The sequence below is a fragment of the Orbicella franksi genome, chromosome 15 (genome assembly GCF_964199315.1).
Source record: "Orbicella franksi chromosome 15, jaOrbFran1.1, whole genome shotgun sequence".
Lineage (NCBI taxonomy): Eukaryota > Metazoa > Cnidaria > Anthozoa > Scleractinia > Merulinidae > Orbicella > Orbicella franksi.
Genome location: NC_138159.1, coordinates 3,366,961 through 3,383,483, shown reverse-complemented (window position 1 = coordinate 3,383,483; position 16,523 = coordinate 3,366,961). Strand labels below are relative to the sequence as shown.

General features: G+C 39.0%; 1 long non-coding RNA gene across 1 annotated transcript; it reads left to right on the top strand.

The window, feature by feature from the left end:
* Window positions 1-210: 210 nt before the first annotated feature.
* On the top strand, window positions 211-16,300 carry LOC145470591 (uncharacterized). Its single transcript, XR_014042510.1, has 4 exons — window positions 211-1,575; window positions 7,936-8,066; window positions 8,630-8,717; window positions 14,170-16,300. It is a non-coding gene; the product is annotated as an uncharacterized LOC145470591 (long non-coding RNA).
* Window positions 16,301-16,523: the final 223 nt, after the last annotated feature.

Below are 16,523 nucleotides of genomic sequence, written 5' to 3'. Positions count from 1 at the left end.
ACCGCAGACTGCAGACTACATTTAAAGCTAAATGGCACTCCGGTTAGTCTGAATATCACTCAGGTTAGCCTGAATAGTTCTCACATTAGCCTGTTTACAGTGTTTACGGTTTGCTTTCAAAAATGGAAAGGGGAATACAACATAACATAGTTGTATTATTCAGCTATCAATGATATGCCTGGGGGGGGGGAGGGGGGGAGGGGGGGCGGGGGGAACCACAGGATAGGGTGGGGACTTTGATCAGAAACAAAAATTTGGAATCAAACTTCCTAACCCTTGGGATAAGATTTCAATTCAAAGTTTCTCACCTTGGGAAAAAGATTTTGAGTTCAAAGTTAGCCACCAGACCAAGAATTTCAAGCGATCTGAAGTAAAGAATATGTGCTTGCATTTGACAAGACTTTTTCATTGATCATGCTGCTCCAGTGAAAGGCAGTGGGGAGGCTCTGCTCTCTTTATATATAAATTTTAATATACTAATTCACAAACCCCAAAATATTACCACTCACTATTCTAGAGTCAAGATGTACAGTCATTCTAGTTTTTCATAGAATCTAAAATTTCAATTATGAATGTTAAAGTTTATCTTGGTTCTTTCTTCACGTTATGATTGGCCCTTTCGCTATAGTTTCAACAAAGTGCAGTACTCTTCAATGAATTTAAAAAGATTTATCTTACCTTTCGTTCCTCCAGTTTATTGCAACTGGAAAGCATGGAAAACATGCTCGAACTCCTGGGAATTCTGGGTACTTTCAAGATGGTGGAACACTCGTATCCAAGCTCCCCATATTCAAAACCCTGGTCGCTTTCGTCGTTTTAACGTTGTTCAAACCTCCTGACCCTGGGGTCAGCATTTTTTTAGCATTGTTCAAACTTCCCGATCCCAGGGCCAACATTTATGTTCAAAGTTTGCTAAAATTCCCCATGTGGGGTGCGCACAGACGTTCAAAGAGCCCACCTCGTCCCTTGGTCCCCGCCTCAGGCATAACACTGATAGCTTCATTAGTTAAAAATTCTGCAGTCTGCAGTCTGCAAACATCACACACCATGATCATGTGTACCAAAGGCACCCACAGTAGAGTGTCAACCAGTGTATTATATTTGCAGACCCCAGTTGCAGACTACACTAAGGCCTAAATAGCGCTCAGTTTAGCCTAAATAGTACTCATGTTAGCTTGTTTACAGTTAGCTTTCGGTAACAGAAATGGAAGTACAATATTGGGTTAAAAATCTCCAGTTTGCAGTCTGCTTTCTACAGTCTACAATCTGCAGATGTCATACACTGAGTGTCAAAGGATTCAGTGATCAACGTTCGACCAAAATTACCCTACAAGGGTTGGTACAGCTACATGCAGACTACTGTAAACTGTGGAAGAATTCAAAATGGTAGGGGCCAAAAGCTTATTCTTGTTTTCAGTAACTTCACCCTTGTACGTGTTATCTCCCTCCTTAGGTTTTAGGACTTTGTTTGTCTAAACATCCAAATGCCATTTTCTCCTGAAGCAATACAGCACAAGCTTGGCTTACATGTAGTTGCAGAACCAGCTAGGAAAGCAGACTTTTAGTGAAGAAGTGGTAAGTTCTCCAATCATTAAGCACCTTGATTAAGTTTACTATGATACAAATAAACTTTAGCAGATGTTTTAATTTTAGTAATACAGGAATAAGCTTAACCCCAATTCTATATGGATTTATTTTAAAAGTCAGTGCTGTGGTCCAAGAAAAATTACTAGGAGCCCAAAGGTGCCCAGTACTTCAGCTTATATGAAAAAAGTAAGTTTTTCCAGTCACCCAAAGGCAGAAGTTAGTCACCTGTGGCACCCGAGCACTTCTAGAGCACAGCCCTGGAAGTACACTTTGATGGCATGAAAAATATTAGCTAAAACTTTCCAAATGTACAGCTACTCAAACTGCAGGCAGAAGATCCAATACAAAACTAAAAATATCTCAACAACAAACACTTTGTGCTTGTGTCCTCATCACTGTTTCAGGGGGTGTCTGGAAAACCCTAATTGTGAATAGCGAATAGTTGCGAATAGCAAATAGCGAATAGTCCCAAATAGTGCGAATAGTCTCCAATAGTACGAATAGTGGCAAACAGTCGCGAAAAGAGGTGAATAGTGACGAATAGTCGTCAATAGTCACCGCTTTAGATCTAATATCCTGCATCAAATAATTATCCAAATAAGCAACAGAATTTCTGTGAATTTATTACCTTTTCTTCCCCGGACTCAGGCTAGGGCTGTACACTGCCAACATTAAGAAAACAGAAAACACAAGGATAACCTAATATAGACATAATTACGCTTTTGCAGTGGTTAAAACAGAAGAAATTACGTTAAACTTTAGAAACACCTTTGTCCTGTTAAGCGTCTGTGCTTGTTAGTGGGATTTGCCACTTTTTGCCACTATTTGCTACTGTTCACCACTATTCGAGACTATACACACTATTCGCACTATTCGTACTATTCACTATTCATTATTCGGAACTATTCGCTATTCGCTATTTGGATTTTCCAGACACCCCTGCTTCAGACAACAACCATGTGACAACTTGATGACTCTGGTGACACTGCTGTCTGTTAGAGCTTAATAATGACTTTGTGTCAAAGAATCAATTTTTTTCAATTAAGTTTTTTCACATTTTTGTCATAAGGTCTCAATGTGGTGTATCTGAAAATTAAGAGAAATCGTGTTCTTTAAAATTGCCAATTTAACCCTTTGATACCAAACTTTCGCCAAAAATACCGTTTTTAACCGTTTAGTCAGGTTTTTTGGCTGCCACGACGCTAAATAAGCCTAGTAAGTTTTGCTAAGAAAGCTTTTTTTTTTACCAAAAGGAGAGATTTTTTGAGGATTACGTACAAAATTGAGCAATATTTCAATTCCGGGCATGCGCATAAGCCAAAATTTGGATTTCTGTTTTTTTGCCATTAACCGATCTCAATTTTGTTTGTTGTCCCAGGGTCCGAAATTAACTTTATTAGGCAGGCGCCAACTGGCGACTGAAATTTTTTTTTCAGTCGCCATATGGAAAAATGTGGTCGCCAAAAAGTGTCAATAAAATTTTTCCTTCACAGCGAAACACAAACCAAAATTTTTGGTCGCCAGATGGAAAATTCTGCTCACCAATTTTTCTTTTAAGAATCGGAACGAAGAGAATGCGTTTGGGGCCGCAATGATGGCGATTTTTCCGCTAACGATAAGATTAAATACAAACACGCTGATTATTTATACACCTACCACTGAAAACCCACGACGAACGAATCGAATGACGGCCATATACGCAGTTTCGTGCGACTGCCAAATGTTTCAAGTCAATTTTATACCTTCCCTTGTCTCTACCTTTTGGAGCAGAAATGTACCCGACTGAAAACTGCCGTTTGGTTCTTTGCTCTATGTGCAAAACGATTTTTCCTTTCGCGTTCTGTCAAGACGATCGATGGATCGCCATGTTGAATATCGAAATCTTCCACTAATTTCTTCGCAGATGTTCCGTCTCCACTTTGTAATAAATTACGGAAAGAGTTCAGGACATCTTTCGACACCACATCGCCTGAATAAATGTTCATGGCGAAAGAACGCGCGTGGCCTTCTGCGCCCACAATACGTATGTTATGGGAAACCGCTGGAAAAACATGGCGGCAAAGCTTTGCAGTGATCGTAGCTGTGAAACGTTGTGGTAGATTTATAATAACAGGAAAATCGGTTTTATACTTCAAAAGCAGCGGAAAGGTAAAAATTAAGTGACCAATTGGCGGGCGGCTTTGAATTTTATTTTAATCGATTTGGCTGAAAATCAAAGTTTGTGTAATTATCGTGGCTCGAAATAGTTAATCGCCCACTGGCGACCAGCTGTGAAATTCTGGTCGCCAGTGCAAAATTTTTGGTCGTATTGGCGACCAGGAAAGCGCAATTTTGGACCCTGTGTCCCTTTCCTTTCTTTTTTTCTGGGCCCTTTTACTCTGGCTACCTTTTGCGTTGCATGTTCTTTCTGGCTGCCGTGAAAAGTTGGATGTTAATTACGGGCAAAGCCTAGATATGGACCTTGATCAATCATAGGCGTAGTGAACCATTTTACCAACGTTTTTGCACCAAAACTAATAAGTTAAACGTTGTTTTTCGATTTGCGACGTCAGAATGTCATCGATATCTAAACCTGACCATTGTACCGAAAGGCCTAGCCTAGTCTACTATAGCTATCAGCTTGGGGCTCAAAGGGTTAACAAATAGATTCCATGTTGCTGTGCATCTGTTCAGTATATAAATATACAGTGCATGAGACGATAGTTGAGTGTGTCACTGATGTTCTTACCACATTTTGATGTCTTCCGTGATCTTTTACTGAACAAGCACATGGCAACATGGAATCAGTTTTAACCAGTGGAGAAGCCAAGAAGTGTTTTAATAGGTCCATTTGATCAAAAGTAAGAACTAATCAAAATGTGAGAATAATTTAACTTACATAATTTAGGTTATATGGACACCTGAAGCAAAAATGTCGATGGTTAAAGTTCTATTGGTTCTAAAGTTAAATAGATCAGTCAGGGGATTATGAGACAATACTAAAACAAACACTGAGTTCCCAGGGTAATAATATTATAATTGAAGGGGTGAGTGCAAAACCATGCTAAGTGACGATTTGGGTGAAAAAAAAATTTTCGCGAAAGGGCTTGAATTTTTGCATGTGGTCTTCAATGTAATAGAAAAACGCGGCCCTGTATTTTTGTCGCTCGTTTTTGCTTCGTTTTCGAGTTATAACGTATGCAAAAATACTTGGCTTTTCCTAGCCATGTCTTTAGGAGTTTATTTGTTGAACAGCAAACAGGCAGACTGTTTATAGTGTATGAAGTCAAAATCAAATCTCACAGCATATATAGAGCGGAAATCTGGGAACAGATTGTTTACATCGGCTATTGTGACGTGAGCACAACACGTGAATCGATCGAGCGGCAAACGAAATACCATCGAACTAAAAAGAGATGTGCCGCATTAGAGCTCTGTCAACTAATATCTTAAGCATTGTGTTAAAGTACCTTGTGTGCCTGCCTGGTGGTTGAGAGGCATCATAAAGCCTCGATAAACCCGTAAGTCATCAGCACGTTTTAAAGAACCAAAATGTGTTCTGAAACTTCGAAGGTAGCTGATATACCGTAATCGTGTTATCGGCGTTCGAAGTCAGATCGAGCCAGGCAGCAAAGTCCAAGAGCAGTTCTTGCCCAAGAAAAATACCCTCTCGTGAGTTGTGGCCCATTTGCCAAGCGTTGCTAGTGTCAAAGTTTGGAAAGCGAGAACTGGGTTTTGAGTGATAAAATTTGTCTTGTATCGACCGCCATGTTTTCCCGCGCACGAGGTGTAAAGAGCCTTCCCGGCATGCATTGCGATCACGTTCTGCTCGCGTTTCTCGAACTGGTAACTAGATTGTTTCGGCTTTTTTCATTTAAAGATAATAATGGCCAACAAGTAGCGATCGATTGTAACAGATCTGTGATCCAGGTTGCTTTGATTTTATTTCATATCGGCATGATTTGTAGTGTTTTGAACTTGTGGGATCAGCGGACATGCAGATGTATGGAGACCCGTACGTTGCGCAGAAGGGTTAATTTGTTAAACTGTTAGGCGGTGCGTGACATAAAGCTACGATCGCGTTTGTCGAAAAATATGTATTTATCTCGTGATTTTTAGCCATTTAAGACGTTGCTGTATTTGGAAAAGTGCTTATTTGATGTTTATTTGTTCAGTGCAGATAGTCATTGTCCCAGATAACCAAAGTAAGTTCCAGATGTTAACACTATTTTCCGGCCGCCATATTTTACCTATTTAAACCTGAAATCAACATTTTTGAGCTTATACGTTGCGTGAAATTAACATTTTGCTGTTTTCTAAGTGAAATCAACATCCTTGCCGTCACGCGTTACGTGAAATCAACATTTTGACCTATTTAGACCTGAAATCGACATTTTTGAGCTTATACGCTGCGTTAAATCAACATTTTTCGGTTTTCTAAGTAAAATCAACATCCTTGCCGTCAAGCGCTAACGTGAAATCAGCATTTTGACCTATTTAGACCTGAAATCGACATTTTTGAGCTTATACGCTGCGTGAAATTAACATTTTGCTGTTTTCTAAGTGAAATCAACATCCTTGCCGTCACGCGTTAACGTGAAATCAGCATTTTGACCTATTTAGACCTGAAATCAACATTTTTGAGCTTATACGCTGCGTGAAATTAACATTTTGCTGTTTTCTAAGTGAAATCAACATCCTTGCCGTCACGCGTTACGTGAAATCAGCATTTTGACCTATTTAGACCTGAAATCAACATTTTTGAGCTTATACGCTGCGTTAAATCAACATTTTGCTGTTTTCTAAGTGAAATCAACATCCTTGCCGTCACGCGCTAACGTGAAATCAGCATTTTGACCTATTTAGACCTGAAATCGACATTTTTGAGCTTATACGCTGCGTTAAATCAACATTTTGCTGTTTTCTAAGTAAAATCAACATCCTTGCCGTCAAGCGCTAACGTGAAATCAGCATTTTGACCTATTTAGACCTGAAATCAACATTTTTGAGCTTATACGCTGCGTTAAATCAACATTTTGCTGTTTTCTAAGTGAAATCAACATCCTTGCCGTCACGCGTTAACGTGAAATCAGCATTTTGACCTATTTAGACCTGAAATCGACATTTTTGAGCTTATACGCTGCGTTAAATCAACATTTTGCTGTTTTCTAAGTAAAATCAACATCCTTGCCGTCAAGCGCTAACGTGAAATCAGCATTTTGACCTATTTAGACCTGAAATCAACATTTTTGAGCTTTTACGTTGCGTGAAATTGACATTTTGCTGCTCTCTAAGAGAAATCAACATCCCTGCCGTCGCGCGTTAACATGAGTCAACGTTTTAACCACTTTTGACCTGAAATCAATAAATTTGAGCTTATATAAGTTGCGTGAAATTGACATTTTGCTGGTTTCTAAGTAAAATCAAAGTCCTTGCGGTCGCGGCGGGCCGATCCTTTGTTATAATAAACCGAGGCGAGACTTCGACTTATAACAAAGGCTTGGCTTGGCTTGGCTATTATAACAAAGGGTCGGCTCTGTTTATCATAACAAAGGCCCGGCTTCGTTTATTTGAAGACCTCGGCGGCAAAAGGGCGCTAGGTATTTTAATCAAAAGTGAACTTTGTCGAAAACGCTCCAAATTTCCCATACAGTTTTGTTTAGGTATGTTTAACAATGTCCCGTAGTTTTTCCGCTAAGCTTCGCTTCGTTTTCGAGATATTGCGTATGCAGAAAAACCACTCGGTTTTCCTAGCGGCGTCTTTATAAACGAAGCAAAACCCAGCGACAAAAATACAGGACCACGTTTTTCTATTACATTGAAGACCGCATGCAAAAATTCAAGCCTTTTCGCGAAAATTTTTTTTTTCACCCAAATCGTCACTTAGCATGGTTTTGCACTCACCCCTTCAATGCTCCCTCATCATAGGCCTGCAATGCGTGCAGAGAGCTTTATAATGCTCCCTCATCATAGGCCTGCAATGCGTGCAGAGAGCTTTATAATGCTCCCTCATCATAGGCCTGCAATGCGTGCAGAGAGCTTTATAATGCTCCCTCATCATAGGCCTGCAATGCGTGCAGAGAGCTTTATAATGCTCCCTCATCATAGGCCTGCAATGCGTGCAGAGAGCTTTATAATGCTCCCTCATCATAGGCCTGCAATGCGTGCAGAGAGCTTTATAATGCTCCCTCATCATAGGCCTGCAATGCGTGCAGAGAGCTTTATATTATTGTTAAATGGGGATTGGCTGAACCAGATAGCTATGCTTTTTTTTTAGGTCCAAACTTGTGTGCTTCAATTTAACTTGATATATTAGGCAGATGAATCAGTTTGACCTTTAAAACTAATGTTGTTTTTTGTTTGATCAAGGGATCTGTAATACTGGGAAGATAAGAGGACAGGGATTGGGACTTACATGAAGACCCCTAACAATTTCTGGAGACTCAAATTAAGCATCGTATCTTAACGATCACTGAGCTGGACTATCAGACAGCAGTATGGTAAGTGCACATATTGGCCTGTGATCACAGGTTACTGGGAACATTTCAGTTCTAGATGTACAATATGACAAAAAAGATTAGTCTAACATCAGAATCACACTAACAAGATATTATCGTTTAGGAACTTGGACGTTTTGCATGTACCAAATGGACCTTTTGAACAAGAAATATGTGTATAATGAAAGAACAGGCCCAGATTGGGATTGGTTCTACCCAGCAAATTCTCTTTCTGAATTTTTTGATTGGTGAAGCAAAGAATGTCCCACAGACAGCCGCTTTCTGAGAGTAAAGTGTCTTACCAGAGTACACTGGCCAGGTTCCTTGGGTTAGGAACCAGTTAGCACACCATGCCAACCATAGATCCTTTGCGTAAATGGCGCCTAAATTTGAATGACAATAGTTTATACATCCTTAGCCTCGTACTCATGTTTCAAGACAAAGGATTTTTTACATGAATGTGAGGCTAGGGATGTATAAGTATTGTTATTTAAATGTAGGCACCATTTATGCAAAGGGTCTATTAATCATTTGATCTTAATCTTTCTGGTCTTTCTCTTTTTCAGGTGTAGACAAATCAGGACAAAGCAAGAAGAGGATGAGCACATTCACCATCATTCAAGATGGATGATTTTATCGCAGTCCAGGACCCAGGTAAACACTTGTTCTTATGCACAAAACGTAAGCTGGCTCAGATTCTCAATTATCCTCCTGAAGTTGGATCTGAGTGCACTCTTGACAACTGGCACAGCTTTCTAAATTCCATACTATTTTTAGATTAATCTACATTGAAATGAGCTATATTGGGTCTGTTTAATTATCTTTAGTTGTTTCACTGTGATTTCCTTCGTTTCGACATGCTCCGAGTAAAATATAATAGCCGAACGCTCGCATGTGAACAAAAACAAAGGTGTGTCTGACTAGGGCCCTTTAAGTAGAATTTTCTGTCGTTCGCTGATTCTTTGCGGGAGGGTGGAGTAAATAACTATAATAATTTTTCAGCGGATTAGCTGCGATTGAATCTCGTTTTCGTTCACTTTTCTTATGATAACATAACTCAGGAGAAAATGCGTGAAAAACTATTCAAAATATAGAAACAATCCCCTTGTTTTTTCGAGTTATGGGAACGCGAGGCACAAGCGAATGTTTCCACGTCTTTTTCGTGTTCGTCAAACATTCACAAGTGTTTCTGTAATTTGATAGAAACACGGAGAAAGTGTTTTATATTTCGTTGCGAAAATGTTGCGAGAGTAAGAGAGGAAAATTATTCGTTTTTTTCGGTTGATCAAAATGTAAATTTTCTTTGCTCTTGCCTTCATTGTTCTATAGGGCCTTGGTCACTTGTGGTCACGTGACAAAGCAAACGCGATTGCCGTTTGAGAATGTTATAAACGTTTTGAAATAATTTAAGAACTATGGCTCCTACTGTGAACACAAAAAATAATAATCGTCCAACGTGGATATTTTGGTAACCTTGCTTAGCTGCTGTCAAATAATTATAAATTTAATCCGGTAGAATTATTCATACCTTCATCTCAATGCTGATTTACCGCCCTGACTGAGTTGACTTGTAGTTAGTCCGAGAAATTACTAGTCAACCACGGACAGTTCCTCTTTGTTTGTTTATTTTTATGATTTTTTTTTTAAATTCTCAATTTTGAAAGGGGTACAAACAGTAAACAAGCGCGTCCATTGAAAATAAATAAATAAATAAATAAAAATATAAAAAGGAAAGAAAAAGGAAAAAACAAAGATCCGAGCTGTATTTGAACCTGTGACCGTCTTAAATTTCGGATTGAATAGCGACAGTGATCTCCACTACACCACGCAGTACACATCTGATTGTCGACACAAATAATTCATCAAATATCACAGCTTCTGCCTATTTGGCATTTGAATGCTCCAAGATTTTTTGTGAATATGTCATTGATATCTTGAAAGTTTTAAATTCAGAACCAAGGATAAATTTTGGCCTAAATTATGCGTTTGCAGTTTAACAAAATTTTGCGGCTTTCAAAAGTACGATTGGAAATGGTTTCTGGTCGTCACCTTTCGTGACACTTCCGATCGTTTATCGACATGAAGGTGACTATGTTATATACACGTAAGCGCATGAGAGATTCGGTGCACCCTACAGTGTAAACGACAGAATCAAACTATTGTCAGTACGTGGAGGGGAACTTTTCTTTAAAGAAGACTTTTCTTCGGGAGCGTTTAAGTTACTTTTTGGTGGGGGGATGGGGGGATGGGGGGAGCATCCTTTCTCAGAGGATTTGTTTAAAGTGCCCCTATGATCAAATTCTCCTTATCCACTTTTTTTTTTTTTACATTTTTTAACACAATAGGTCTTTCCTAGATATGTTGCCATATTTCAATCTATTACGAACATTAGAACTCACGTTTTTTGGACCTTCATTTCCGAGAATTTACGGCCGCCATTAATTTTCCTTGTTCCAAGTCTTGGTCGAGAATTTGAGTAAATGACGTCATTTATTCAAAAATACCACACGGGTTAAAATTATAATAACAAGTAGTAGAATTCTACTACTATACTAATGCCAATGTTGCTATCTGATTGGCTAAGCTACTCGTATACTATCAACCATTAGAGTGCAGTAGCTGTCGATCGTCCACGAAATGCGACTTTTTTTATCGTTTTTCCGAAGTTTTGGAAGAAAGTTTAGATGTAAATAGATAACTAAATTCCTGAGACGACTGAAAAAAAGGAAATTGACGGTTTCTTGACTTTAAAAACGTGAAATTATTGAAAAACCGGGTGCGCGCGCGTAAACAACTGCAAATTACCAAGGACAATTCAATACGTGCGATTTTGTTAGAGCCTGAAGTTCAATAATGCGGAGAAAAATAATTGGAAACCGTTATTTGCGTTAATTTCAGTTAGGATTCTACTCTCTCTATTCGCTCTCGATTTCTATGGGGTGATAGTTGATTCGGCCTTCGGCCTCATCAACTATCACCTCATAGAAATCTCGAGCTCATAATTTAATTGTTAATTAGTGTAGAAAAATTGCACGAATATAAGAGCCAAAGTTTTTGTTATTCTTTATGGGAATTGCTGTGCTAATCGTTATTATAATTTCAACCCGTGCGGTATTTTTGAGAAAATGACGTCATTTACTCCAATTGTCAACCAAGACTTGGGACAAAGAAAGTTAATTGCGGCCGCAAATTCTCGGAAGTAAAGCTCCAAAAAACGTGAGTTCTGATGTTCGTAATAGATTGAAATTTGGTGTCATAATTAGGAAAGACCTATTGTGTACGAAAATGGATGTCGAGAATTTGATCATAGGGGCACTCTAATCTGCTGTGTGTATTTCAACAGATCTTTGCATCCTTCATCATTTCTTTTTCTGGCTGGTGGAATTCGTGAAACATGTATTTTACTGAGAGCTTAGGGACCTTTTTAAAGTCACGTGACAATCTAGACGTGATTAGTACTACTGCGTCGTCTTGCAAAACCTATTTTCACTGTTAGTCTTGCTGCGATTTCATTTTACCTTGGTGAAAAAATTAAATGTCTATTCAATATGTCTTGGCGAGAATATTTATACTTGGTTAGGTGGAGAAATTGATTAGTTAAACAAGAACATGCTATTTTAGGCTTTGCTTATATCTTTTCCCGTTCTTTAAAAGTTTTAAGCGGTCAAAACAGTGAACAGGCGCATCCAAAAACAAAACAAGAAGGCAAAAAAGAAAAGTTCCGAGCCGTAACCGAACCTGTGTTCATCTAGACTGTGGAGCGGGAATGATCTCCACAAAACTGAATCAAACACCGTTTGTTTGTTTTCCATTTCGTTTTGTTTAGCTTTGTTTTGGTTCCTTTTATTACTGCAAGGTAGTTTTCATAATGTTGTTTAGGTATGAGGAAACCGTAAAAATTGTGCTCAGAATTTAAAATAAAAATAATAATAATAATAATAATAATAATAATAATAACTTTATTTAAGTGTCGAATGTATTTAGCACTATTGTGCTAATTGGGGACACTGTAGATAAGTAACCAAATATTACAAATAGAAAATAAACTATTAAGAATCCCAACTGGTAGGAGGCTGACCAGTTGGCTATTTACACAACGCAGTCGAGGAGTTGAACTCGGGACTACCGAGAACAAATCCAGATAGCAGTAGGGTGAAGGATTTGAACCAGGGACCACCAGATTTCAAATCCAGCGCCCTAAACCACTCGGCCACACTGCCTCCCAAAATCATTGACAAATTTTGCCTTAATTGCTGCGTGTGTGTTAACAAAATTTTGCGCCTATTCAAAAGGTACGATCAGAAAAAAATTCGTCCTAGCTTTTCATGAAGCGTTCGATTCACATATCTTGAAAATTATAAACGTTAGACAAATCAAACGAACGTGGTGTTTAGTTCAAATCGCATGGCAGTTATCAAGTCATATCTAGCCAAAATGACATCATACATCTTCGATCCGCCATCTTGGATTACTGGTATTTTTGAGAGAAAAAGGAAAGAAAATCTAAGGACGTGAAGTCACGTTATGTTCCCCAATAACTTTGAAAAGTCACGACCTTTAGCCACTTTGGCTGTTGAACTCACACTTTGTTCGACAAGACAATAGATCACTAACAAGTCACAAGTATACAATCAGCCTTAAAATAAGAGAGGAAGCGGGTACAGCGATTACATCGGCCCAATGAAAATAGAGGTTTCAGAAATATAACGTCTTACTGTGGTGTCTTGAGCTTCGTCTAACGAGCTCTCGTGTGTGTGCTACCCTTTATGTTAAGCTATTACTCCTTTTAAATACCGTAAATACCTTCGTATTGGGAGGCGCGGTGGCCTCATGGTTAGTGCGCTCGCCTCCGGATCGAACGGTCCGGGTTCGAGCCCTGGCCGGGGACATTGTGTTGTGTTCTTGGGCAAGACACTTTACTCTCACAGTGCCTCTCTCCACCCAGGTGTATAAATGGGTACCGGCGATCTTAATGTTGGGGGTAACCCTGCGATGGACTAGCATCCCATCCAGGGGGGAGTAGAAATACTCCTAGTCGCTTCGTGCTACAGAAACCGGGATAAGCTCCGGCCTGATGGGCCACTTGGCTCGCATGCAGACTTTACCTACCTAAATCTTCGAATTAGCGCCCGGGACGCTTATTTCAAATTTAGGAGAAGACGGGGGGCGCTTATTCGAGTGAGGGGGGGGGAAGGCGCTTATTTAATTTTTCCTAAATCGTAGCCTGACACGATCATTTTTTTAATATATCATCTGCGCGTAAACACCAACATAAGCTGTTTATTGACATAAAAAGCTGACCCTAAAGCTTAAATCGCGGCACCGTTAATACTTAACATGTTCACTAAACGTGTTCACAGACTGAAACAATGTACAAATCTAATACTACATGACGAAAACTATACACCCTTTGTCTCATTACTCGTCCACAAAATGGGGCGAGGGGAGGGGGGCGCTAATTTCGGCCGATAGGAGGGACGCTTATTCGAAGGCGGCGCTTATTCGAGGAGGGCGCTAATTCGAGGATTTACGGTATTTAATGAATTTTTAAGAGTAAGAAGTATTTACCGAATGGTGCTTAAAGGAACTGTGTCACGAGTCTAAGCCAAATTTTAACATTCGAAAAATGGCCGCCAAATTGAGTGAAATATGAAAACAACCATTTGAAAACAGTGAAGAAATGATGTAGCAACATTACAATATAAGAACGCTGTTTTAAAGGCCTATGGAATTGTGCCTTCGAAAGAAAATTTCTCAAGTTTTCAAAAACCTATATTGAAACGGATTGCGATATGGGTTTTTGAAAAACTGTTAGACATGAACAGTTTTTAAACTTAATCTCGTTTGTTTATCACCTTTAATTATAACGCCCAGGAATTTGTAATGAAGCTATGGTTTTGTCAAGTAGATCTATAGCGTTTATATCTATAGGGTTTCATAGCGAGTATTTGGTTAAACGAAATAATATAGACCAAACTCAGCTGTGACACAGTCCCCTTTGTGTCATCTTTTGTTTGTTCGTAATGAAACGACAAATTATTCGTAAAATAGTGATAGGCAATATTGGTGTAACTGAATTCTGAGAAATTGTTTTTATTTATTCCAGGTAGGACGCTTTTTCAGTCACGAAGAGCAGCTGAGGCCTGGGTGGAATGTTAATAACCTCAAGATGAATTGATCATACACCATGGTGATGCGTGAGAGTGACTAGCCGATAGGTTTTATATGTCTACCGAATAGTGTATGTACCGGTGACGGGTTAGATATCTCTTACTTCTAAGAAATAGTTTTTGGAATCGGACTGTGTGGCAAACAGTACTTTATTGGAGTCATGACACTATAGTCGAATTACCTACCAAAAGAAGGAAACTTGAAAACCGCAAGGGGAAAAACCCGACTGGCTACCTCAAAGAAGGAAAATAGGCTTTCATTTTAGCCTGGTGAAAACTCGCACGATAAAATTAGTGTCGAATATTTTGTTTCCTGAGGTGCAAGTTTCAATGGCTCCTTGTGAAAGAAAAAAGAAAATTTCAACTTTCTTTACTTCACTATTCCCAATCGAGTAGGGACAAAAATTGCCCCTGTGCCGATGAATTTATTTGGTTTGTAAGCCGCGGCAATGAAAAGGATGACGCATTTTCTCACCAAAAGTTAATGTTTACGATCTAGAATATCCGCGAAGTTCATAGTCATTCAAATTGTTTGTTCCAAAAACAGTGCAAATGGTAATTTTATCGAATGTCATTCTGTGATCATTATAATTTACATGTTACTGTTGTTGTTTACGTACAGCGCGGCTAGCTTAAAACACTTCAATCTTTCGTACTTACTTTTTGCAGCAAATGGCGAATAGAAGTTTCTAAGTTTATTTAGACTTAGTGGCAGTTATATGTTGAAAGAATTTTTAAATCTTCGAGTCTATTAATTATTCGTAAACTTTGTAGTTGTCGAAGGAAAACAGCGGCGGTATGTAATTGTTTTATTTTTCTCAAAGGTTTAGTAATATAACTCTGTCGCGGGTCATTAGTTCATAATCTAGTTCCACATATTGTGATTATCGCGGTAACTCAAGAAAGTTGAAGCTATTAGAGGAAAATAACGCAGGGTTTGTAAACGAAGGTTTTATTATGATCATAACATCTTTAGAATATGGCGGAGGTAAGAAGACGAAGAGTTACGGACTTAGCGTGTACGTGTACACTGTTGTTTATTGAATGCGAAAGATTTGTACTGTAATATTAATCTTTATTGGTTTTTGTCTGCTGAAGTGTTACAAAATAAAGTGACTTTATCATGTTACAAACTTGTGTCAGTTTATTGAAAACCATGCTTACAAGACTCTTTTGCAGATGCCGTACAAATGACGAGTACCAGACAAGAAAATTTTCAATCTTGGAAGGAAGGCAAAAATCGATGTGGAACACCGCCACCTCCCCGCCACCACCACTAACTAGCATTTCTTTTATACTTATAGCAAGAGTTTGGTCCACTCATCCTTGTGGTACAGTAGCCTCTAATACACATGCGTACTAGGTGAGTGTCCCAGTTACAAGAAACCTAATGTACTGTACGTCTTGACTGTAAGTAACTGATAACTTCGTGTCGGTTTAAAACGAAGTTCAAACTTCGGGTTTCCCTACACGGAGGTATCAGTTACTTGTAAGTCGTGACTATAGGTAACTAATAACTTCGTGTCGGGTAAGCCGAAAAAACTTCGGATTCCCCAAGACGAAGTTATCGGTTACTTACAGTCACGACTTTCAAGTAACTGATGCCTCCGTGTCGGGAAACCCGAAGTTTGAACTTCGGCTTAAACCGACACGAAGTTATCAGTTACTTACAGTCACGACGTACAGTACATTAGGTTTCTTGTAACTGGGACACTCCCCTAGTACGCATGCGTATTAGCCGGGCTACTGTACCACAAGGATGGGTGGACCAAACTCTTGCTATAAGTATAAAAGAAATGCTAGTTAGTGGTGGTGGCGGGGAGGTGGCGGTGTTCCACATCAATTTTTGCCTTCCTTCCAAGGTTGACAATTTTTCCCGCCAAAAGACTTAGAAAAAATTTTATTTTAAAATATGATATCAAACGCGCATGCGTGCATGCAAAGTTGTACCACAAGGACGAGAGCTCAAAACTCTCGTTATAAGTATAAAAGAAATGCTAGTTAGTGGTAGTGGCGGGGAGGTGGCGCTAATCCACATCAATTTTTGCTTTCCTTCCAAGGTTGAGATTTTTTCCCCCACATTGGTCATTTCAAAGGCATCTGAAATAGAAGAGAATGACTTAAAACATACAAATATTTTCCACCAATTAAGAGACTTAGAATATTATTCCAAAAGAACATGATCGTAACAACTTAGTTAGAAGCTACTTAGACTTATACCATACCTTCGATGACTTAAACTTAAACAATATCTCCGAATTTTACATGCACTTGTACTTGATGTACCAAA